We start from the raw sequence: 23,912 nt of genomic DNA on the forward strand, positions 1-23,912 counted from the left end.
CCGTTCGTTGACTGAAATTTTTAGTGATTGGACTGTACAGCAGCTCTTGTGCAACGGTCGGTACTATTTACCTGTCCGCTTACTCGGTTTCTTCCTTGCATGGCTCTCTGACATTTGGTGCAGTTTAATTTGATGGAAAAGTTGCAGTAGGGTTTATTTGTAGTGTATCGGTGTATATTTAGCTTACCTTATTTGGTTTTATGATTCATGAAGTTACACTCCTGGAAATTGAAATAAGAACACCGTGAATTCATTGTCCCAGGAAGGGGAAACTTTATTGACACATTCCTGGGGTCAGATACATCACATGATCACACTGACAGAACCACAGGCACATAGACACAGGCAACAGAGCATGCACAATGTCGGCACTAGTACAGTGTATATCCACCTTTCGCAGCAATGCAGGCTGCTATTCTCCCATGGAGACGATCGTAGAGATGCTGGATGTAGTCCTGTGGAACGGCTTCCCATGCCATTTCCACCTGGCGCCTCAGTTGGACCAGCGTTCGTGCTGGACGTGCAGACCGCGTGAGACGACGCTTCATCCAGTCCCAAACATGCTCAATGGGGGACAGATCCGGAGATCTTGCTGGCCAGGGTAGTTGACTTACACCTTCTAGAGCACGTTGGGTGGCACGGGATACATGCGGACGTGCACTGTCCTGTTGGAACAGCAAGTTCCCTTGCCGGTCTAGGAATGGTAGAACGATGGGTTCGATGACGGTTTGGATGTACCGTGCACTATTCAGTGTCCCCTCGACGATCACCAGTGGTGTACGGCCAGTGTAGGAGATCGCTCCCCACACCATGACGCCGGGTGTTGGCCCTGTGTGCCTCGGTCGTATGCAGTCCTGATTGTGGCGCTCACCTGCACGGCGCCAAACACGCATACGACCATCATTGGCACCAAGGCAGAAGCGACTCTCATCGCTGAAGACGACACGTCTCCATTCGTCCCTCCATTCACGCCTGTCGCGACACCACTGGAGGCGGGCTGCACGATGTTGGGGCGTGAGCGGAAGACGGCCTAACGGTGTGCGGGACCGTAGCCCAGCTTCATGGAGACGGTTGTGAATGGTCCTCGCCGATACCCCAGGAGCAACAGTGTCCCTAATTTGCTGGGAAGTGGCGGTGCGGTCCCCTACGGCACTGCGTAGGATCCTACGGTCTTGGCGTGCATCCGTGCGTCGCTGCGGTCCGGTCCCAGGTCGACGGGCACGTGCACCTTCCGCCGACCACTGGCGACAACATCGATGTATTGTGGAGACCTCACGCCCCACGTGTTGAGCAATTCGGCGGTACGTCCACCCGGCCTCCCGCATGCCCACTATACGCCCTCGCTCAAAGTCCGTCAACTCCACATACGGTTCACTTCCACGCTGTCGCGGCATGCTACCAGTGTTAAAGACTGCGATGGAGCTCCGTATGCCACGGCAAACTGGCTGACACTGACGGCGGCGGTGCACAAATGCTGCGCAGCTAGCGCCATTCGACGGCCAACACCGCGGTTCCTGGTGTGTCCGCTGTGCCGTGCGTGTGATCATTGCTTGTACAGCCCTCTCGCAGTGTCCGGAGCGAGTATGGTGGGTCTGACACACCGGTGTCAATGTGTTCTTTTTTCCATTTCCAGGAGTGTATATGGGTCAGTTGGGGCGTAAAATTGGAAGGTTAATTAGTAGGTAGGAATAGTTTTAAAATTTGTTGTATCTCATATACTATTTCATAGAGATAAGTGATTTTCTTAAAACTCAGTTTTGTGATTTTAGGGGCGATTGTTAATATGTGTTTGAATTGTTTTAGATCCTATTTTGCAAGCTTAAGACTTTGATGTATTTCTTGGTGGCTAAAATGCTATGCTAAATACCATCAATTACGGAGGTAAGGCTTATGCATCCTTTAAGACGCTGGTTATATTAACGGCCCTTCACGGATCTGTATTGATAAGATCTTACATTTAAAGTATGTTTCCTAGACTTTAATTCACTTCGTTTTGTCTGGTTAGAGTTAGCTTTGGTCTCTGAGATACATTGGCGAGTGGTGTTCTAATTTTTTCTTTCTTTTTATGTTAAAACGTGTAAAGGGACTTCTAAATGCGTAGCTGACGGAATAATTTTCTGGCTTCTTAGCATTAGCTTCTAAAGGCGCCTTTTGGCGAGTAACGTTAGTAGAGACTTCGGTTGTCTTGGCTTATTTACCTGTGCTTAGACTACGGTACTCTTGTCGACGGCTTTTGCTGATTTTGTAGCCGAAGCTCGGGTGCTCGCGTGGCTGTAGCCACGCTTGCCGCGAGCAGGAGGCCTGCTGGCGTCACACCGCGGTGTCTGAGGCGTCGGCCGGCGTCTGGGATGGCGCCACCTCTTGGTGCGCAAGTTTGTTCGTGTCAGCTGTGCACAGACTGTGTTCAATTTTATCAGCCGTTCTCTTTCCCCCCTATAGGCTATTCTTTTAACGCTTGCCTGTATATTAAGACGTCATGTTTTCAAGCTATTGCGAGCCTTACACTCAGTCAGCTATACTTATTGCACTCTGGCCGCCAGTGAGCCTTATATTACAACTTTCCTACGGCAACGTGCATATAAAATTATTCCTTAAACCTAAGGTTACTTTTAAAGTCCTGATTTTTAGTAATTAATGGTGCATCGTATCCATCATGCCCTGAAACCTACCGCGTTCTTCGTCGACGTGGATCTGCTCTTCTGCTCATTCTCCAACTTTTGGGCGAGGTCACCCTCCTGGGTGCGTATTTTTCCATCAACTGTGCAGTATCGTTCTCTACGTTGACGGTGATAATGGACTTGTTTGCTTGGTTGCACGTGATATCTAGCATGGTGGTCAGTCCATTGTGGTGGGGCAGCTATGTACCTTGTTGGTTGTAGCCCCTGACCACACAGGAATCACTCTGATGATGCCTGTGCCGTTAACTCCCCACGTACGCCGAGGAGTAAATGCCCGTCACCCTGAGGCATCGGGACTCCTGGCAATGGCCATCGTGACAAGTTGCCTTTGCTGCGGCTGGGTGGCGCCCGTGGGGAGGGTCCCTCGTCCGAGTGGGTGGCATCAGGGCGGATGACATGTGATGGAGCATAGTACGTCATCTCTTGCTGGTGGTCAAACACCAGCAGTCTCTAAGCGTTCATGAGCTCAATCCAATGCACGGAAGTACAACACCAAATCGTTCCCCTCCCTGGCCACCCCATGGAGGAACGTCAGGCTAAGGATGGCAGTGGCTCTTATTCGCCCCGGTACCTTTGTAAGTAGGCTGTTTAGGTTTTTATGTTGGTAACGCCACGTAGCGCTCTATATGAAAATCACTGACTGTGCTGTGCGAAGGCTGTAGTTGGTTTGAATTGTTGGAGTATATACTATTGTAGTGTTGGGCAGTTGGATGTGAACAGCGCGTGGCGTTGCGCAGTTGGAGGTGAGCCGCCAGCAGAGGTGGATGTGAGGAGAGAAATGGCGGAGTTTTGAGAGCGGATGATCTGGACGTGTGTCCATCAGAGACAGTAAATTTGTAAGACTGGATGTCATGAACTGCTATTTATATTATGACTTTTGAACACTATTAAGGTAAATACATTGTTTGTTCTCTATCAAAATCTTTCATTTGCTAAGTATTCCTATCAGTAGTTAGTGCCTTCAGTAGTTTGAATAGTGGGGCTCGCCGTATTGCAGTAGTTCGAGTAACGAAGATTTTTGTGAGGTAAGTGATTTGTGAAAGGTATAGGTTAATCTTAGTCAGGGCCATTCTTTTGTAAGGATTATTGAAAGTCAGACTGCGTTGCACTAAAAATATTGTGTGTAAGTTTAGTGTGATTAGAACAGGTAAAAAGCGAAATGTCTGAGTACGTTCACTTCTGCTCAGCTGTTCGAAAATCAAATAATGCAAGAGGTTTATTAGCACAGTAATTCATTAATTTTTCTAAGGGGACGTTTCACCCTGTATGTTCAAGATCTGATGGGGAATCTTTGATGATGATGAAGCCTCAGTTTTTTGTTGAGCATTTAGAGGACACGTTTGTGGAGGTGGAGGGCTTGTCCAAAATGATCTTTGTCAGTCTTGATCAAAACAGCATACTCTGCCCAGTCACAGGCGTTACTCGCTTGTGATAAGCTGTGGATGTTTCTGTAACCATCACGCCCCATAAGAGCTTAAATATGGTCCAGGGTATCATATTTCACAGGGACCTTCTTTTGCAGTCTGACGATGAGCTGTGCGCCAATTTAGAGCTTTGAGGTGACATTTCATTCAGTGTGTCCACCGGGCTCCAAGGGATAATCAGGTTGCTACTGGTGCCTACATCTTGGCCTTCAAGGGTGATACATTACCCGAGAAAGTCAAGGTGATGGTCTACCACTGTGATATATCCCTCCCCCAATGTGGTGCTTTAAATGCTAGAAGTTCGGCCATATGTCCTCCCACTGTACTTCCAGCGTCACATGTCGAGATTGTGGACGTCCTTCAGATCCCAATACTCCATGTGCCCCGCCTCCCATCAGTGTCAACTGCAGAGAGCATAATTTCAACTTGCTCATTGCAGGATTCTCCAGAAAGAAAGGAAAATCATGGAGTACAAGACCCTGACCTACACTAAGAGGAAATTTGAATGCCTGTATCCTGTATGTATGACATCATCTTACGCTGCTACTACAACAGTTCTAGCCCCAACAGCTCTGCAAACCCCAGTCACCTCTCAGAGCCGGAAGACTACACTTACCCTCTTGATAATGGGTGGGGGGGGGGGGGGGCACTTCCCCTGTTGCTCCTGCACCACCTACTTTGGAAGTAACACCCCCCTCCCTCCCAACCATCGGGGATATCAGTCTATACTTATGTGCCAGAGAACTGTAAGTCTTCTTTGGCACCTCTCGCTAGGATGGGGTCCCTTTGGTCACTCCCTTCCCAGATTTCTGCTAGTAGGAAAGAGGACACCCGCCAGTGGCTGAAGAGTCCAAAAGCAGCTGGTTGTAGGGCTTCACACTCATCCTCAGTCCCAGAGCCTGAATCAGTGAAGTCCTCCCAGCCAGAGAAACCCAGGGAGCAGTGAGAGAAATCCAAAAAGAAAATTTAAAAGACCGAGGGATGTGCAGTGGAGCCCACATCACCACTACCTGCAAGCTCTGCATCTGCAGATGAGGTGGAGATACTGGCGTCTGCTGAGGACCTAGATGTCACCGGACTCTCAGACACAATGGATATAGACTGCTCAGACAATAAGTCGGTGACTGCAGGTGACCCTGAGGGATAAACTGCCTCATTGAATTTTCCATGCCTTCCCAGTCTCACAATGACGTCAACCTCCAGTGGAACTGCGGCGATTTTTTCCACCGCCTGGCTGAGCTACAGTAGCAGTTAAGCTTTACACCAGCTTTCTGCATTGCCCTCCAGGAAACCTGGTTCTCGGCAGTGTGGACCCCTGCCTTTCGTGGCTATAGGGGATATTACAGGACCTGTAGCGACTATAATTGAGTGTCAGGTGGAGTTTGCATTTATGTCCTAAACGCATTCTGTAGTGAAACTGTGCCCCTTCAAATCCCTCTTGAAGTTGTGGCTGTCAGAATAAGGACGACACAGGAAATAACTGCCTGCGATGTATATCTTCCACCAGATTGTGCAGTATCCCTGAATATATTAGCTGCACTGATTGATCAACTCCCTAAACCTTTCCTACTTTTGGAAGATTTTAACGCCCATAACCCGTTGTGGGGTGGCACTATGCTTATTGGTCGAGGCAGAGATGTCGAAATTTTACTGTCTCAGCTCGACCTCTGCCTCTTAAGTACTCAGGCCACCAATCAGTTCAGTGTGGCTCATGGTAGTTACTCGGTCATTGATCTATCAGTTTGCAGCCCAGGACTTCTCCCATCTACCCGCTGGGGAGCACATGACGTGTTGTGTGGTAGTGACCACATCCCCATCTTTCTGCCACTGCCCCAGCGTCAGACACATGGACGCCTGGCCAGGTGGGCTTTAAACAAGGCTGACTGGGAAACTTTCACCTCTGCTGTCATCACTGAATCTCCCCCACATGGTAACATCGATGTGATGGTTGATCAGGTGACTACAACAATCCTTTCTGCGGCAGAAAACGCGATCCCTCGCTCTTTAGGGTGCCTCCGGTGAAAGGCAGTCCCTGGGTGGTCTGGGGAAGTCGCTGAAGCAATTAAGGGGCTTCGGCGAGCTCTACAGCAGCATAAGTGGCACCCTTCCCTGGAGCACCTCATAGCCTTTAAACGGCTCCGTGCCCGCGTTCGTCAACTTATCAAACGACGGAAGCAGGAGTGTTGGGAGAGACCATTGGGTGTCATACATCACCTTCCCAAGTCTGGGAAAAGATCAAACGAGTTTTTGGGTACAAGACACCAACAGATATTCCCAGTGGTAACATAAATGGCGTGTTATCTACCAATGCAAACGCGATTGCAGAGCACTTTGCTGAGCACTATGCTAGAGCCTCTGCATCGTAGAATCACCCCACAGCCATTCGCACTCTCAAACGGTGGCTGGAAGGGAAAGTCCTCTCGTTCACTGCACGCCACAGTAAATCCTACAACGCCCCATTTACAGAGTGGGAACTCCACCGTGTCCTTGCACATTGCCCCGACACTGATCATGGGTCAGGCCGATTCCACAGTCAGAAGATTAAATATCTCTCATCTTACTACAAGCTACATCTCCTTGTCATCTTCAACCGAATCTGGTGCGATGGCGTCTTTCCGTCGCAATGGCGGGAGAGCACCATCATTCCGGTGCTTAAACCCGGTAAAAACCCGCTTGATATGGACAGCTATCGGCCCAGCAGCCTCACCAACGTTCTTTGTAAGCTGCTGGAACGTATGGTGTGTCGGAGGTTCGGTTGGGTCCTGGAGTCACGTGGCCTATTGGCTCCATGTCAGGGCAGCTTCCGCCAGGGTCACTCTCCCACTGATGATCTTGTGTCCCTAGAGTCTGCCATCCGAACGGCCTTTTCCAAACGCCAACACATGGTTGACGTCTTTTGTTTTTGATTTACGGAAAGGGTATGACACGACCTGGCGACATAATATCCTTGCCAGTGAGATCTTCGAGGCCCGATTTTATCCAAAATTTCCTACCGCTTTGTGCTTTCTGTATAAGTTGGTGCCTCCCATAGTTCGACGGCCGCCGTGGCCGAGCGGTTCTGGGTGCCTCAGTCTGGAACAAAACGACCGCTATGGTCGCAGGTTCGAATACTGCCTCGGACATGGATGTGTGTGATGTCCTTAGGTTAGTTAGGTTTTAGTACTTCTAAGTTCTAGGGGACTGATGACCTCAGATGTTAAGTCCCATAGTGCTCAGTTCCATTTGAACCATTTTTGAGCCTTCCATAGTTCTCCCCATACACAGGAGAATGGGGTCCCACAGGGCTCTGTATTGAGTGTATCTCTATTTTTAGTGGCCATTAAAGGTCTAGCAGCAACTGTAGGGCCGTCCGTCTCACCTTCTCTACATGCAGACGACTTCAGTATTTCGTACTGCCCCACCAGTACTGGTGCTGCTGAGCAGCGCCTACAGGGAGCTACCTACAAGGCGCAGTCATGGGCTCTAGCCTACGGTTTCCAGTTTTCGGCCGCAAAGTCCTGTGTTATGCGCTCCTGTCAGCGTCGTACCGTTCATCCGCAACCAGAACTTTACCTTAATGACGATCCACTCACTGTAGTGGAGACATATCGATTCTTAGGACTGGTTTTCGACGCCCGATTGAGACGCCCGATTTACTTGGTTTCCTCACGTTCGTCGGCTTAAGCAGAAATGCTGGCAGCACCTCAATGCCCTCCGCTACCTGAGCAGCACCAACTGGGGTGCACATGACTCTCCGCTGCTGCAGCTCTACAGAGCCCTTGTTCAGTCCCGCCTTGGCTACGGGAGTCTGGTTCATGGTTCGGCGGCACCCTCACCGTTGCGTCTACTCGACCCAGTGCACCACTATGGTTTTCGCCTAGTGACAGGAGCTTTTGGGCGAGTCCGGTGACCAGCGTCCTGGTGGAGGCTGGAGTCCCACCATTGCAGGTTAGGCGTGTACAACTGCTATCCTGTTACGTTGCACACGTTCGTAGTTCTCCTGAGCATCTGAATTACCATCTCCTTTTCCCACCCATGGCGGTTAATCTCCCTCATCGGCGGTCCAGGTCAGGGCTCCCAATTGCAGTCCCTTTTTTCCGAAATGGAGTCCTTGCCTTTATCACCTTATTTACTTGAGGTCCATTCACGTACACCTCCACGGTGTACCCCTATGCCGCGGCTTCGCCTGGACCTTACACATGACCCGAAGGACTCAGTTAACCCCGCGGTTCTCCACTGCCATTTACTGTCGATTCTTAACATGTACCGAGCCCATGAAGTGATTTACACCGACGGCTCGATGGCTGATGATCACATCGGCTTCGCTTATGTCCATGAAGGATATATTGAACAGCATTCCTTGCCCGATGGCCACAGTGTTTTCACTGCCGAGCTGCTGGCTATATCTCTTGAGCACATCCGTTCATGCCCTGGACAGCAGTTACTTCCGTGTACTGACTCCTTGAGCAGCCTGAAAGCTATCGACCAGTGCTACCCTCGTCATCCTTTGGTAGCGGCCATCCTGGAGTCCGTCTATGCCTGGAACGGTCCAGTCGTTCAGTGGTGTTTGTCTGGATCCCAGTTCAATTCGGAATCCCAAGCTACGAACTTGCCGACAGGCTGGCCTAACAGGCTATTCGGAAACCGCTTATGCAGATCGGCTTCTCTGCAACTGACCTGCGTTCAGTACTACGCCGCAAGATTTTCGGCCTTGGGAAACGGAATGGCATACCCTCAGTACGCACAACAAACTGCCTGTCGTTAAGGCATCTGTGGAAGACTTCCACGCGGGCCTCTCACATGGACTCTGTGGTTCTCTGTAGGCTCCGCATTCGCCATGCTTGGGTGACACACAGCTACCTCCTGCGCCGTGAAGACCCACCTCAATGTCGATGCGACGCCCAGCTGACAGTGGCCCATATCTTGGTGAGCTGTCCTTCTTTGGCTGCCTTGCGACGGACTCTTCCGTTACCGGACTCGTTGCCATTAATTTTAGCTGACAACGCCTCATTGGGCAATTTAGTTTTATTTTTTATACTTAACGGTGAGTTTTATCATTCCATATGAGTTTTTGCGCATGTCCTTTGTCCCTTTGTGTTCTCCGCTCTAATGCTTTTAGGCTGGATGTTTTAACGTGTCGCAGAGTGGCTGGCTTTTCCTTTTTATTCTCATGGTCGGCTAGCCACTGTCACCTGTTCTCTTGTTTTTATCCCTTCTACCAATTTCTTGGTTCTCTCTGTGGTTTTCTTTTCCTGTTTTGTCCACTGTAGTGTTGGTTATCGTTCTGTCGTTCCTTCGGTTCTTCCATTCTCCTGTTATTGTTCTGGACGCCTCTTTTCTTTTTTTCTTTCCCGTGTATAATTATTTTACTGGGACAATGGACCAATGACCTCGCAGTTCGGTCCCTTTCTCCTCTCCTTTAAACCAACCAACCAACCAGGTCTCTTCAAAACTTGCTCGTAGAAAGCTAGGTGGTCGTCAGGTACATAACACTGGAGTTTTTCGAAATCCTTGATTGTATTCAGCTAACTGGAATCTTTCCAAATGCATAAGCCAGTTTTTCTGGTGCAGTCAGGGAAAAACATTGGAGACCCAGCAGAAAAATGTGGCTGATCGGTTCATTGATTGTTGTACAAAATGTATTACAACCGTCTATATGGAAACAGAAACAAAATGTGTAACTGGCTGGTAGAGAACTTCACATTCCACTACCTTCCAAAACTTTGAGTTTCTTCAGGAATTGTTGTCTTTCTGTAGTACACCTGCCACCATGAAGCTTTGTACATCAGCAGGAGAAACTTCTCTAAGAGAGGTTTCAAACTTGTAACATTACCTCTGTGACATCATGTACAGTAAACAATATGTCAAGTTTGCTTAGTTTCCCTTTTGTAATGCCGAAATCACTACCGCAGGGTAAAAAACTGTCCTTTCAGTTGAAAGAAAATTTGAATTTTCTTGAATCTCACAGAATAGGTTAGGTGCAACAGAACCCCTGAAAGTTGTGATTCTTTTCTGAGCTGAGTAGCTATCTGAGAGTTGACCAAGTTCGGTGTATTATTGGTAAATGTTTAGTGAATATTGTATAATCTTTTATAAATGAGTACACTTCATTTCCACCGTTCTTGCTTTCAAACACATGGTAGACATACGTCGTGCTTGCATCAGTCCTCATACTATGCATGGAAAATACGAGCAAATTGATAGGGGGATGCGAGTAGGAACTGTTAAATGGTATGCAGCGTCCTCAGAGCTCCTATCTAAACTTTATTGCCAAAGGGCGCAAGTCACCACTAATATTTCTTGCTTTAAAAAGGGCGTGAGTTATTGACTAATGCCTCTATCAAAATAAACTGTCTTTTCAGAATCGTATAGAATGCACACTAATAGTTTACTACCTGGTATGACAGGGAAACTCAAAATAAAAAATTTCCGGACTAAAGCCCATTTAAAAATATACGATTTAAATAAAGAAAATGATACAGCAATCTGCATGTTCTTCCACGCTGTCCTGTTATTCAGTCTGAAGACTGGTCTGATGCACTTCTCCACGCTGTTCTATCCTGTTCAAGTTCCTTCACCTCTCAACAGCTTTTGAAACCTACCTGCTTGAACATACTTAACTGTAGTCAAGTCTAGGTCGCTTACTACAGGTGTTAGCACAACACTTCTCTCCATTACGAAGTAAAATGAATATCCATCTTAACACTGATTATTTCAATACTCTGAGACGGTATTCATCGTTAAACTGTGGCATGGAAAATACGAGCAAATTGATGGGGGGATGCGAGTAGGAAGTGTTAAATGGTATGCAGCGTCCTCAGAGCTCCTATCTAAACTTTATTGTCAAAGGACGCAAGTCACCACTAATATTTCTTGCTTTAAAAAGGGCGTGAGTTATTGACTAATGCCTCTATAAAAATAAACTGTCTTTTCAGAATCGTATAGAATGCACACTAATAGTTTACTACCTTTGAGACCTTTTGTTCTTTCATGCACTACGCATATGGTTTTTTATTCACTGCTGTAAATGAACCTCGTGCAACTGTAAAGTAGTGGGCCGACATGCGTGGAAACTGTGCTCACGAGGCCTGGCATTATTTGGACAGGGTCGGAGGTGGGAATCGGTGGGGGTATTTCCAGTCTCCAGTCTACGAGCGACAGGTGAACAATGTGAAAACTCGAATAATTATAATATTTGTCTCTTAAAATGTGCGACAAATTCCTCAAAGGTCCGCTAGACGCTGCAATGTCTGCAGTGAATTTATTGCCGGTGTGTTTAAACTAGCCCGCATCTCGTGGTCGTGCGGTAGCGTTCTCGCTTCCCACGCCCGGGTTCCCGGGTTCGATTCCCGGCGGGGTCAGGGATTTTCTCTGCCTCGTGATGGCTGGGTGTTGTGTGCTGTCCTTAGGTTAGTTAGGTTTAAGTAGTTCTAAGTTCTAGGGGACTTATGACCACAGCAGTTGAGTCCCATAGTGCTCAGAGCCATTTTTTTTTGTTTAAACTAAATTTATACCTGGTGGTTATAATTAAACTGACGCTATTCCGCGTGCTGCAGCGCAGCCTATATTCATCGCAGAACGCTAAAACATCGTAGGTTATGTTCACTAATCGCTTTTATAGTGGCTCGCGCTGAAAAAAAAGTTCTAACTTCTGCCACAAGGTGAAAATACGGCTCTGTAAATTACCTGTTTTGACGTCAGTATCCTGTTCGTAACTTGGTGACGTACATCGATTTCCTTTTTGAAGTAACTGTTGTTGTAAAGGATTAAAAGGGTTGACATTTTCCGTACGAAATGCAATGGCAATCGAGAAGAAAGACCTTCCACTGCTGGTAAACTTGTTTTAGCAGAATGGCAACAGTAGCAGCGCTGCATTACGGAATATCGCTGACAGAAACAGCTGCGAAGAGGCCCCATGTCACAAAATGGGCTGAACGGAAGGCTCAACATATTTTAAGAAACATGTGAACTAGGTGGTGTAGCAGGGAGAGGGAGGCCTTCCATTCCCATGGCAGCTAGTTCTTGGTAAAATTGCTGTAGCTATAGCCGATCGTGCAGCACGTGCGTAAAATTCTGCAGCCAGTGCTCGAGCTGTCACAGGAATTATCTCTCCCGTGGTCAACAATTCAAAAGATTTTGCGGTGCATTCAGAATGTGCACCAAATGAGACTCCAAGATAGGCTTCAACGCCGTGATTTTGCTCTTCAGCTTTGGCGCGAGTGGAAATGAATGGAATATGGGGCCGGGGAATATTCTTTGGGCGGACGAGGCACTTTTTATTCTGGTCGATGTCATTAATTCAAATCAAATGGTTCAAATGGCTCTGAGCACTATGCGACTTAACTTCTGAGGTCATCAGTCGCCTAGAACTTAGAACTAATTAAACCTAACTAACCTACGGACATCACACACATCCATGCCCGAGGCAGGATTCGAACCTGCGACCGTAGCGGTCGCTAGGTCTCAGACTGCAGCGCCTAGAACCGCACGGCCACTCCGGCCGGCATGAATTCATAGAACTGTTGCGTATGGGGCTCTACACCGCCACGTGTTGTGCAGGAACATCCACTGCACTCAGCTTATATGATTTTGTGGTGTGGTTCCACAAGCACATTCAATCGCGGTCCGTTTTTCTTAGAGAAGGTGATATATCGCGGGCCTGTTAGGCGTGTGGTCACATCTCCCCGTTATAAAGACCTTGTTCTGCAGCACGTGAAAGATATGCTTCGAGAAACGATCAGTAACGACCGGATCATCTCTTTGCAATTTCAGGATATGTGGTCTTCCTGATGCCCCGACCCAAATCCACGTGACTTTTGGATGTGGGGTTATATGAATATCGCGTATATCCTGACTCTTCTTGATCTAAAGCTTAGCACACGACGACAAATTGCTCTAATTATACCGGACATGTTTGCGAGCAACTATGGACTATGCCATTTTACGGATGCAACGTGTTGCTGAGTTGGGAGACCATACTGAACATACACTCCTGGAAATTGAAATAAGAACACATTGACACCGGTGTGTCAGACCCACCATACTTGCTCCGGACACTGCGAGAGGGCTGTACAAGCAATGATCACACGCACGGCACAGCGGACACACCAGGAACCGCGGTGTTGGCCGTCGAATGGCGCTAGCTGCGCAGCATTTGTGCACCGCCGCCGTCAGTGTCAGCCAGTTTGCCGTGGCATACGGAGCTCCATCGCAGTCTTTAACACTGGTAGCATGCCGCGACAGCGTGGACGTGAACCATATGTGCAGTTGACGGACTTTGAGCGAGGGCGTATAGTGGGCATGCGGGAGGCCGGGTGGACGTACCGCCGAATTGCTCAACACGTGGGGCGTGAGGTCTCCACAGTACATCGATGTTGTCGCCAGTGGTCGGCGGAAGGTGCACGTGCCCGTCGACCTGGGACCGGACCGCAGTGACGCACGGATGCACGCCAAGACCGTAGGATCCTACGCAGTGCCGTAGGGGACCGCACCGCCACTTCCCAGCAAATTAGGGACACTGTTGCTCCTGGGGTATCGGCGAGGACCATTCGCAACCGTCTCCATGAAGCTGGGCTACGGTCCCGCACACCGTTAGGCCGTCTTCCGCTCACGCCCCAACATCGTGCAGCCCGCCTCCAGTGGTGTCGCGACAGGCGTGAATGGAGGGACGAATGGAGACGTGTCGTCTTCAGCGATGAGAGTCGCTTCTGCCTTGGTGCCAATGATGGTCGTATGCGTGTTTGGCGCCGTGCAGGTGAGCGCCACAATCAGGACTGCATACGACCGAGGCACACAGGGCCAACACCCGGCATCATGGTGTGGGGAGCGATCTCCTACACTGGCCGTACACCACTGGTGATAGTCGAGGGGACACAGAATAGTGTACGGTACATCCAAACCGTCATCGAACCCATCGTTCTACCATTCCTATACCGGCAAGGGAACTTGCTGTTCCAACAGGGCAATGCACGTCCGCATGTATCCCGTGCCACCCAACGTGCTCTAGAAGGTGTAAGTCAACTACCCTGGCCAGCAAGATCTCCGGATCTGTCCCCCATTGAGCATGTTTGGGACTGGATGAAGCGTCGTCTCACGCGTTCTGCACGTCCAGCACGAACGCTGGTCCAACTGAGGCGCCAGGTGGAAATGGCATGGCAAGCCGTTCCACAGGACTACATCCAGCATCTCTACGATCGTCTCCATGGGAGAATAGCAGCCTGCATTGCTGCGAAAGGTGGATATACACTGTACTAGTGCCGACATTGTGCATGCTCTGTTGCCTGTGTCTATGTGCCTGTGGTTCTGTCAGTGTGATCATGTGATGTATCTGACCCCAGGAATGTGTCAATAAAGTTTCCCCTTCCTGGGACAATGAATTCACGGTGTTCTTATTTCAATTTCCAGGAGTGTATGTTGTACCTTGCGAAAATATCCTAACAAACGTGCAAGAATCACCGTTATCATGTATTTGATCGCTCCCCCCCCCCATTTTCCCACGCCTACCCTACATTGTGATTGCTTATAGTGCCATATTTTCAGCTAGTGGCAGGAAGTTCCATTACTTTTTTCAACAAAGTCTGCTCTCGGAGCGATTAGTGAATGTACCTACTTCTGTCAGAGTCCTGCTATGTATATAGCCCTTGCTGCAGCACACGGAACACCTTCAGTTTAATTGCAACCACATTGACTAATGAACCTATATTTCTCACGAATCCATCATTTTTTATATTCAAAGCACTTTAGGTTAAAACAAGTGTAACATACACTGCTGAGTTTATTCGAAGAGTGGTTGTCAGCTCAGTGAAGTATAGCATCAACCGACTGCTTGAAACTGAAAGAGTCTTTAGGATGTTGGCGTCACAGATGACGTAATACAGGATAGAGACGCTTATCGATGACGCATCGAGGGTCATCAACTTGTAGACCAACCGAGCACTAGAACCAACACAACCTGGACAGAAAAACAGAATAGAGACTTCAGCGCGAAACTGAAGAAATTGTGCGAAAATAAGAAATAAAACTCATCAGCTAAATAATTTTAATCATTCTCCTCATCTGGGAACGAAAAGTTAAAAAATTTTCCAGCCTCTATTAATACGAAACTAATTACATTTATTTACTCATAAAGACATCAAGATTTTAGTCAAGTTTTCAGTTCTAATTCCCTTTCCTGCGAGTTTAAGTAAAATTTTCTCATATTTATTTACAATCCATACCACGTTATAGGGCCGGCCGAAGTGGCCTTGCGGTTCTAGGCGCTGCAGTCTGGAACCGCGAGGCCGCTGCGGTCGCAGGTTCGAATCCTGCTTCGGGCATGGATGTGTGTGATGTCCTTAGGTTAGGTAGGTTTAACTAGTTCTAAGTTCTAGGGGACTGATGACCTCAGCAGTTGAGTCCCATAGTGCTCAGAGCCATTTGAACCACGTTATATTTACAGTCTGATAGGATGCCTAGTAGGCTACTGCACCCAAGTGCTAAACAAAAACACAAAAGTATTACACCGCTTTGCGTTAGCTTATACAGGGTGGTCCATTTATCGTGACCAGGCCAAATGTCTCACGAAATAAGCGTCAAACGAAAAAACTACAAAGAACGGAACTTGTCTAGCTTGAAGAGGGAAACCAGATGGCGCTATGGTTGGCCCGCTAGATGGCGCTGCCGTAGGTCAAACGGATATCAATTGCGTTTTTTTTAATAGGAACCCCCATTTTTATTACATATTCGTGTAGTACGTAAAGAAATAGCGATACCATCTGGCTGGTCTGTATTCGTGAAGAATGACTATTCTAACAAGGATATAGATCGAGCGCTTCGCTCTAGGCGGAGAATCAGGAGCAACGACAGTCGTCCAAGGGCAAGGTTTTCCTTCCGTTCATTAGTAAGGTCACAGATCGCATTGGGAAAGTTTTAAGCAAGTATGGGGTGGAAACTATTTTCACATCCACCAGGAAAATTAAAGAATATTTAAGATCGGCAAAAGATGCACGACATCCTTTGGCTACACCGATGGTACATAAAATTGCTTGTAGTTGTGGACAGGTTTATATCGGTGCCACAAAGAGGAGCGTGAAAACCCGTCTTGTTGAACATGCGAGGAATTGCTGCCTGGATAAATCGGCCATAGCGGAACATGTTTACCATGAGGTGACCATGAAATAAAATTCAGCGAGACGAGCGTCATATCTAAAACCTCGCATTATTGAGCACGCAAGTATAGAGAGGCTATCGAGATTGATAAACGCCGTAATAATTTTAACAGGAAAGACGAAGGTGTTAAAGTGGATATAATTTTGATGTCAGCGTTGCACCGCAAGCGTGACGATCGATTACTTTCGATCGAGAATGTTGGCATTACCAGAGACAGTCTCATAGCCGACGCCACGTGATGGACAGAGGCGCCCTCTGTACTGCATGTATAATCAGCGCTTCCTCTAGTTCTCTTCGCAGTTCGCCGCTGCACCTCGGAGGATCTCCCCCGCAGTCGGAGACGAAACGTCAGGGCAGAGTTTTGTACATCGACCACGGCCTGTCAGCACGGACTTTGTAAGTGAGGAATTGAATTGTCTCTATACATATCGGAGATAAACACATCAGTTCATAACACTGCCTTATAAACAAAGGGAAGCGCAGTTTGCCTTCGTACACATACACACTCTCGGCAAATAATTACAGTAGCAATTCCCCGTGACAGCTAAAACGGCCACCATAGTTCATTAATGTTGTTCGTGTTTAGTTTTGTTACGAGGCCTGGGGGACTGCATGGGAAGGTGAGGGCAGGCATACTCATCGTCGCGGTTCCGGTCGACTGGTCCTGACCTGACAAGGGAGGACTGCCATATTGTGTACTAAGCACATTTTAAGAGCGTCGGATGTTAAGTGATCGCTGTGAAGGACACTCAGATGTCGGGTACAGCATTATCAGCATCTAACAGAGTGTGAAAGGCAACATGTTTCCAGTCATCAACAGTCCAATGTCGGTGTTGATGGGCCCAGGAGAGACGTAAAGCTTTGTGTCGTGCAGTCATCAAGGAGTACATGAGTGGGTCTTCACTGAAAGGCGCCCCACTGTGGGCCTCCATTTAGCCATCTTCTTAGATCGTGGCGTATCCAGATTTTTCGGGAATTTGGATGGTGCAGAGGCTCACTGTGGGACTGCATGGGAAGGTGAGGGCAGGCATACTCATCGTCGCGGTTCCGGTCGACTGGTCCTGACCTGACAAGGGAGGACTGCCATATTGTGTACTAAGCACATTTTAAACCCTTAACATATGTGCCTGCTGCCCGAGGGCAAGCACTCCGTGAAACATTCTTTGTCATCCTGCACCGTTGGTGAAAGACTAGCAGCAGATGTACTAAAGAGTCGTAATGCCACGCGTAAACCACCACAGCAATACAGACGGTTGAATTTGGCGTGATTCCATGATTTGGAAACATACACTTCTCCTAAAAGACGTCGCGTTATGTTCAGCGACGAATCACGGTTTTGCACCACCCCATGTTACCATCGTCTGTGCGTATAGCGGTAACCTGGGGTGAGGTCCCGTTCATTCAGTACTTCGGAGGTGGACAGCGTCGTTTCTTCTGGCATAATGGTGTGGGGGGGCCACCATGGACGGCTTCATATCACAGCTGGTAGTGATTGAGGAACTCTGACAGACCAACGGTACGCTATGGACGTATTACACTGAAGCGCCAGAGAAATTGGTATAGGTATTCGTATTCAAATACAAAGAAATATAAACAGGCAGAATACGGCGCTGCGGTCGGCAACGCCTATAAAGGGCAATAAGTGTCTGCCGCAGTTGTTAGAACGGCTACTGCTGCTACAATGACAGGTTATCAAGATTTAATAGAATCTGAAGGTGGTGCTATATTGGGGGCACATGAGGTGGGACACAGCTGCTCCGAAGTAGCGATGAAGTGGGGATCTTCCCGTACGACCATTCCACGAGTGTACCGTGACTATCAGGAACCCGGTGAAACACCAAGTCTCCGACATCGCTGTGGCCGGAAAAAGATCCTGCATGAACGGGTTCAACGACAACTGAAGAGAATCGTTCAGCGTGACGCAAGTGCCACCCTTCCGCAAACTGCTGCAGATTTCAGTGCTGGGCCATCAAAAAGTGTCAGCGTGCGAACCATTCAATGAAACATCATGGATATGGGCTTCTGGACCTGAAGACCCACTCATGTACTCCTTGATGACTGCACGACACAAAGCTTTACGTCTCGCCTGGGCCCATCAACACCGACATTGGACTGTTGATGACTGGAAACATGTTGCCTGATCGGACGAGTCTCTTTTCAAATTGCATCGAGCGGATGGTCGTGTACGAGTATGGAGACAACCTCATGAATCCATCAATGTCAGCAGGGACTGATCAGGCTGGCCACCAAACTCCGCAGACATGAATATTATTGAGCAAATCTGCGATGCCTTGCAACGTGCTATTCAGAAGAGATCTCCACCCCGTCCTATTCTTAGGGATTTATGGACAACCATGAAGGATTTATTGTGTCACTTCCCTCCAGCCCTACTTCAGAAGTTAGTCGAGGCTATACCACATCGTGTTGCGGCACTTCTGCGTGCTCGTGGTGGCCCTACACGATATTAGGCAGGTGTACCAGTTTCTTTGGCTCTTCAGTGTATGTCCTCTTGTGGCACCTCCCATATGATAGTATAGTGTTGCCATTTTTGAACAGGACAATACTCATCCACACAGGAAATGATGTCAACGAACTGTCTACTTGCTGTTGAAAAAGCCGGCCCAAGTGGCCAATCGGTCCTAGGCGCTACAGTCTGGAACCACGCGACCGCTACGGTCACAGGTTCGAATCCTGCCTCGGGCATGGATGTGTGTGATGTCCTTAGGTTAGTTAGGTTTAAGTAGTCCTAAGTTCTAGGGGACTGATGACCACAGCAGTTAAGTCCCTTAGTGCTCAGAGCCATTTGAACCAGCCATTTTGCTGTTGAAAAACTTCCGCCGCCAGCAAGATCTCCTGATATGGCTTCGATAGAAGATGTGTGAGGCCAGCTGAAAAACCAATTCCATCCCAGTGCCAGTATTCAGGATATTGTACGCCCCTGCGTCCAGATCCCTACTCTGCTGAGAGGATGGATGGAAGTGCGGTGGAGCAGGCTGGTCGGTGCAGTGACCACCAATGATACAACATGAGCAGAACAAGAATTTATTACAGTAAAGTTTACGGTCGTGTACCCTTCTCTGTGTCGACGCCCTGGCCGGCAGTAGTGTAGTGCACAGCCTTTGGTCTTGCTGACGACGTCTCAGCAGTCTCTCGTAGACGTCGCATGGTCTTTCAGCGTCCTGCCCACGGAACCACGGTGTGGGGCAGGTGGAGGTTGCGTTGGTGATCAGCGTAGCCTTTACAACCTGCCTTGTTGCCCAGCACACATAGTATCTTTTCGCCAGGGCACCGCGGTAGACATCAAAGGAGTGTGCTCGGGTAATGTATCAGCAGCTCTGCAAAGTGTGGAGATGAGCAACAGCATAGCTCTTCCACTAAGGAAGGCCGGGGATGTTGATGAGTGCCTACAGGTACTAGTCGGTGGGCGAGCAGTGGTTAGCGCACCTCACGAGAACTACGACAGGTGGACGGTGTACCAAACACCATCACTTCAGCTCAACAAACAGAAGGTAGACGTCTCCAAGTCTTTCCATCAGTGACTGTGAAGTCGGCAGCTCATAGGAATAGAGTACAGCAGACCAGACAGGTAGCAGTCTCGACGGCGGAAGTCACCTTGGCGAACGGTAGCAGCACTTCACAGTTTCAACTTTGTAGCTGGTATATTGCAATATGAAGATGGAGACCAAGGCTCGGAAGCCTGAGTATTTATAACTACTCGTCTGAAGCAATGACATTACGTCTGGCCTGTTGTGACCGAATGTGGCCTATTTTTCCAGGTAGATCAGTGGTCTTCATCACCCATTTATAGCACAAGAATGGCTTTTAGGACTTTTAGGACTTTTTTAGCCTTTCCACCATATCAGCATGCTGGTAAGTTTTTTTTGTGACACTTTTAATCTCTGTTACGAAATGAAGTTGTGCTATTAGAACGACGTAATGTCATCTCTTCACTGAGGTTATGTTGCTGAGTTTGCGGTTCAAGTGAGATGTGAGGTAAGGCAATACCTTCCGCGTTTCTTCTGCTTTCCGAAATGCCTACGTTCTGCCTGTTTTTCGTTTCTATCGTGACATAGAGTGTTGGCTTGGCTTAGCTTGGCTTGATACTGGCTGGAGAGAACTCTGAGAAAATTTTACATTTGTCTGTAATACATTTCTGCTGTGTAACATTCCCCTCTTTTGAGTTACTATGTCTTGTGATTCTGTAAGAAATTCATTTGCGCCTAGAGTGATCCTGCTAGGAATATATCATTGTTCATCTCTATAGCTCGGAATGTGCTGGAACATTTTTTCTGACAAATTTAGTGACTCTTATCAGGTTGTCTAGAGGGTGCAATAGGTAGGGGAATTGAGAAATGAAAAGTTTTGTGTGGGTAAGACTTCTAAGGCTTGTGTGACCAGCACAACGTAGGTTGTGAAAAACTAGATCATCGTAATACCCGTGATAGTAGCTAGAAAACGAAATTGTGCGCCTGCTATATCACAAGTTGTTCCATTCATTAATACACCACTGTCATTCTTTGGTCATACCCATGGGATTTCCATTCTGGTAACAATTTACGGTGGCAACTTCTGGTGCAAAATCTGAATGTGCTCTCACTCTCTGGAAATATGTTTATGGGGCTCTAGCTCTTCTCTCTGACACTTTGATACTTCCATTTTCCCTAATAACAATTGTACCACACATGCCTGTACGTTAATTTGTATTGCCATGGCTGGACAGTTCGTAATGCTTTCTCATATACATCCTCGTAACTCTCGTTTTGTGTGTACTGAACAACTCTGTTTTGTCGCAGTTTCTCTATACATTCCCTTTTCCTGATGTTCAAAAGCTTTTTTACTGGATTGTTTTCCTCTTCGTCAAAATTTACATAAAATTTTGCAAATTTTGATACATGCTTGGATTTTATCATGGCAAAAGGAGATAACATTTTGCAACCATATACCATCTAGTACGGTGAAAGATTGGTACTCCTGTGAACTTTAGAGTTGCACATCGAAATTATGAATGTTATGTACATGCCATGATTATCATGTTGGCTGTTAACATAGTGGCTCAATATTTTAGAAATCGTCCTGTGAACCGTAACTATTCATCCATTTGCTTATGGATGGAAGAAATTGTTCTTAACTTACGATGCAATGTAAATGACACAACTGTTTCATTAAGTACAATGTGAAATTTAAACCTTGCTCTGTTAGTATGGTGTCTGGTACTCCAAAGGTATTTGTTAAGGGTTGTGCTCCTTTATGAACTTGTTGGTCTGAGAATGCTACCATTTCATTGTATTGGTAAAAGTGATCTATTACTGTTAATATCAACTTATTTCCGGAATTTTTATTAAATCTTCCTAAAACGTCTTATCCTAGCATATCAAATGGTTTATTCACTTCCTGCCATGTTTAATGGCTAACATGAACTTTCGTACACCATTATACGGTTTTGTATGTATGCTTTCACATAACATTCAATAGTTTTCCACCAGGATTTTTCAATAACATTGCTATCTGTAGCTCCATGACGTGATAACTTGTGACCATGCACTTGTAAAACTTCACCCCTGAATGCTGCTGGAGTTACCACAAGTAGTTCACAGTTTGTGTATCTGCAGAGTAAGCCATTGTTTGTCATGAACAGTGGCAGCATTTTAAATGTCGAACACTGTACATCACTTACTTATGCCCTCTGTGATTCAGCTACGCTTTTATCTGTTGATCATAGTACTCCGATTTTTCTGCTCAATATGTCCACATTTGTATGCCTCCTTCCTGGCTTATGAACTAAGTCATAAACTAATTCACTCGGGCTGAGCGCCCATCTTGTTAATCCTTTAATCGTAAGAATCCTTTAATCCTAACAACCACTTTATTCTTGTGTGGTCTCTTACTGCTTTGAACTTTTGGCCATACACATAACAATGAAACCATGTAATTCCATAAATCAGTGCTAGCATCTTCTTTTCAGTCATGTAATAATTCTGTTCTTCCTTTTTGAGTTGTATACACACTCAGGATGTTCTTCACCATTTAAATTTAGCTGAGAATGCACCACAGGGCATTATTATTAGCATCATACGAAAGGGTTAATTCATTTTCGAAATCTGGGATTATCAGTAGGTGACCTGACGGCGGTGTTTTCCTCAACATCTCAAATGTTGTTTGGCAGTCTATTTTCCACTCGAATTTTACACTCTTTTACAACAAGCAATTTAGTGTTCCAGAAGTTTTTGCATAACCTTCATAACCTTTAATGAACTTCTTACAATAATTACATAGGCCTACCTATGACTGAAGCTGTTTGAGTTTTTGCGGTGTTGCGAAGCCATGAAATGCTGAAATTAGTTGTGTATTAGTCTCTACACCTTCTGGAATATTCGAATGGGCAAGGTATTTAACTTTGCTTGTGCAAAACGGCATTTATAGTAGCTGAGCGTCAGATGTACTGTTCCTAGCCTGGTGTTACATGCTTCTTATATCCATCGTTGAAAAGTATTTGCATTTTCCAAGATTGTCCAATGTCTGTGTAATTTTTGTGATAGGATATTCATCAGTTTCTGTGTTAGCATCTAGGTACTCGTATCTGCAATTTTGACAGAATCTGTACTTCTTAGTGTCATCTGATGATTTCTTTAGGATGATGATGACTTTTCACTCCATGGACTATGACTATGTTCTGTTATTCCTCCACCTAGTTGTTGGTCAATAAATTCTTTCATCAGTAGTTGTAAACAACTGGGTACACAGTATGATTTACTGAACTCTGGAGCGCTGTTCCCTGTGGATGTATGATGCTGTATAACATGTGTCGCTAGTGAAGCACCATTTGTGTTAAACAAATCTAAGGCTCATAGTAACAAAGCTACCATTTCAAGTGAGTCACTTTTTTGAAAGTACTCAATTTCCCTATGTAATGCAGATGCGTTAATGGTTTACTTGTGGCTCTAGTTGTCGCATGACACATCAAAGTCTTCTTCATCCAGAACATCTAAATTGTAAATCATGAAGACCACTGGTACACTTATCTCATACCTGCCAAAATTATCTAGGATGACAGGAAGCATAAACTCTCCGTTTATATTATTAATGCATGCTAATCTTCTGCATACAAAACAATGTATTTCGTTTAACTCTTTGTTACTTTGTTGTGGTTCTACCACACACAACACTGTCTGGGGTACATCGACATGTATGGGAATCCAAAACAGCTTTCCCATGCCTGGTGGTATCATATGAATCCATCTTTACCGTAGGTGTTTGCTGTTCAGCTGGTAAAACCTTCGTGACTGGTGTACGACGCGACAGTGTCTCGCTTGCAGCTCCTGTTCTCAGTGGAAACATAGTTCAATTGAGTTCAACGGAATTCCGTGTAAGACCGATTGTGGCATGATGTTTATCGAGATAGAATGTGAATCACAGAATAACCTTCACCAGCTGTGCCACGCATCCCAGTCCTACAGAGGCATGGCACATTACTGACTCCACTTTGGTAATGAGCTTACCTATGGTGGAGCCACAATGCCTCCTGAGGGCACTGGGAATGTGTAGCTAGGATGTGATTGCGTTTGACTACGGAAGTTGTTCCACTGTGAGCAAAGTGTTAACGCCAATGGACGTCAGTACGTGTTCGGTGTTAGTGGACAAGATGCCACTCTGGTGGAGAAGGTTGAATATTGAAGTAGGAACAGTT

The sequence above is a fragment of the Schistocerca serialis genome, chromosome 4, assembly GCF_023864345.2.
Source record: "Schistocerca serialis cubense isolate TAMUIC-IGC-003099 chromosome 4, iqSchSeri2.2, whole genome shotgun sequence".
NCBI lineage: Eukaryota > Metazoa > Arthropoda > Insecta > Orthoptera > Acrididae > Schistocerca > Schistocerca serialis.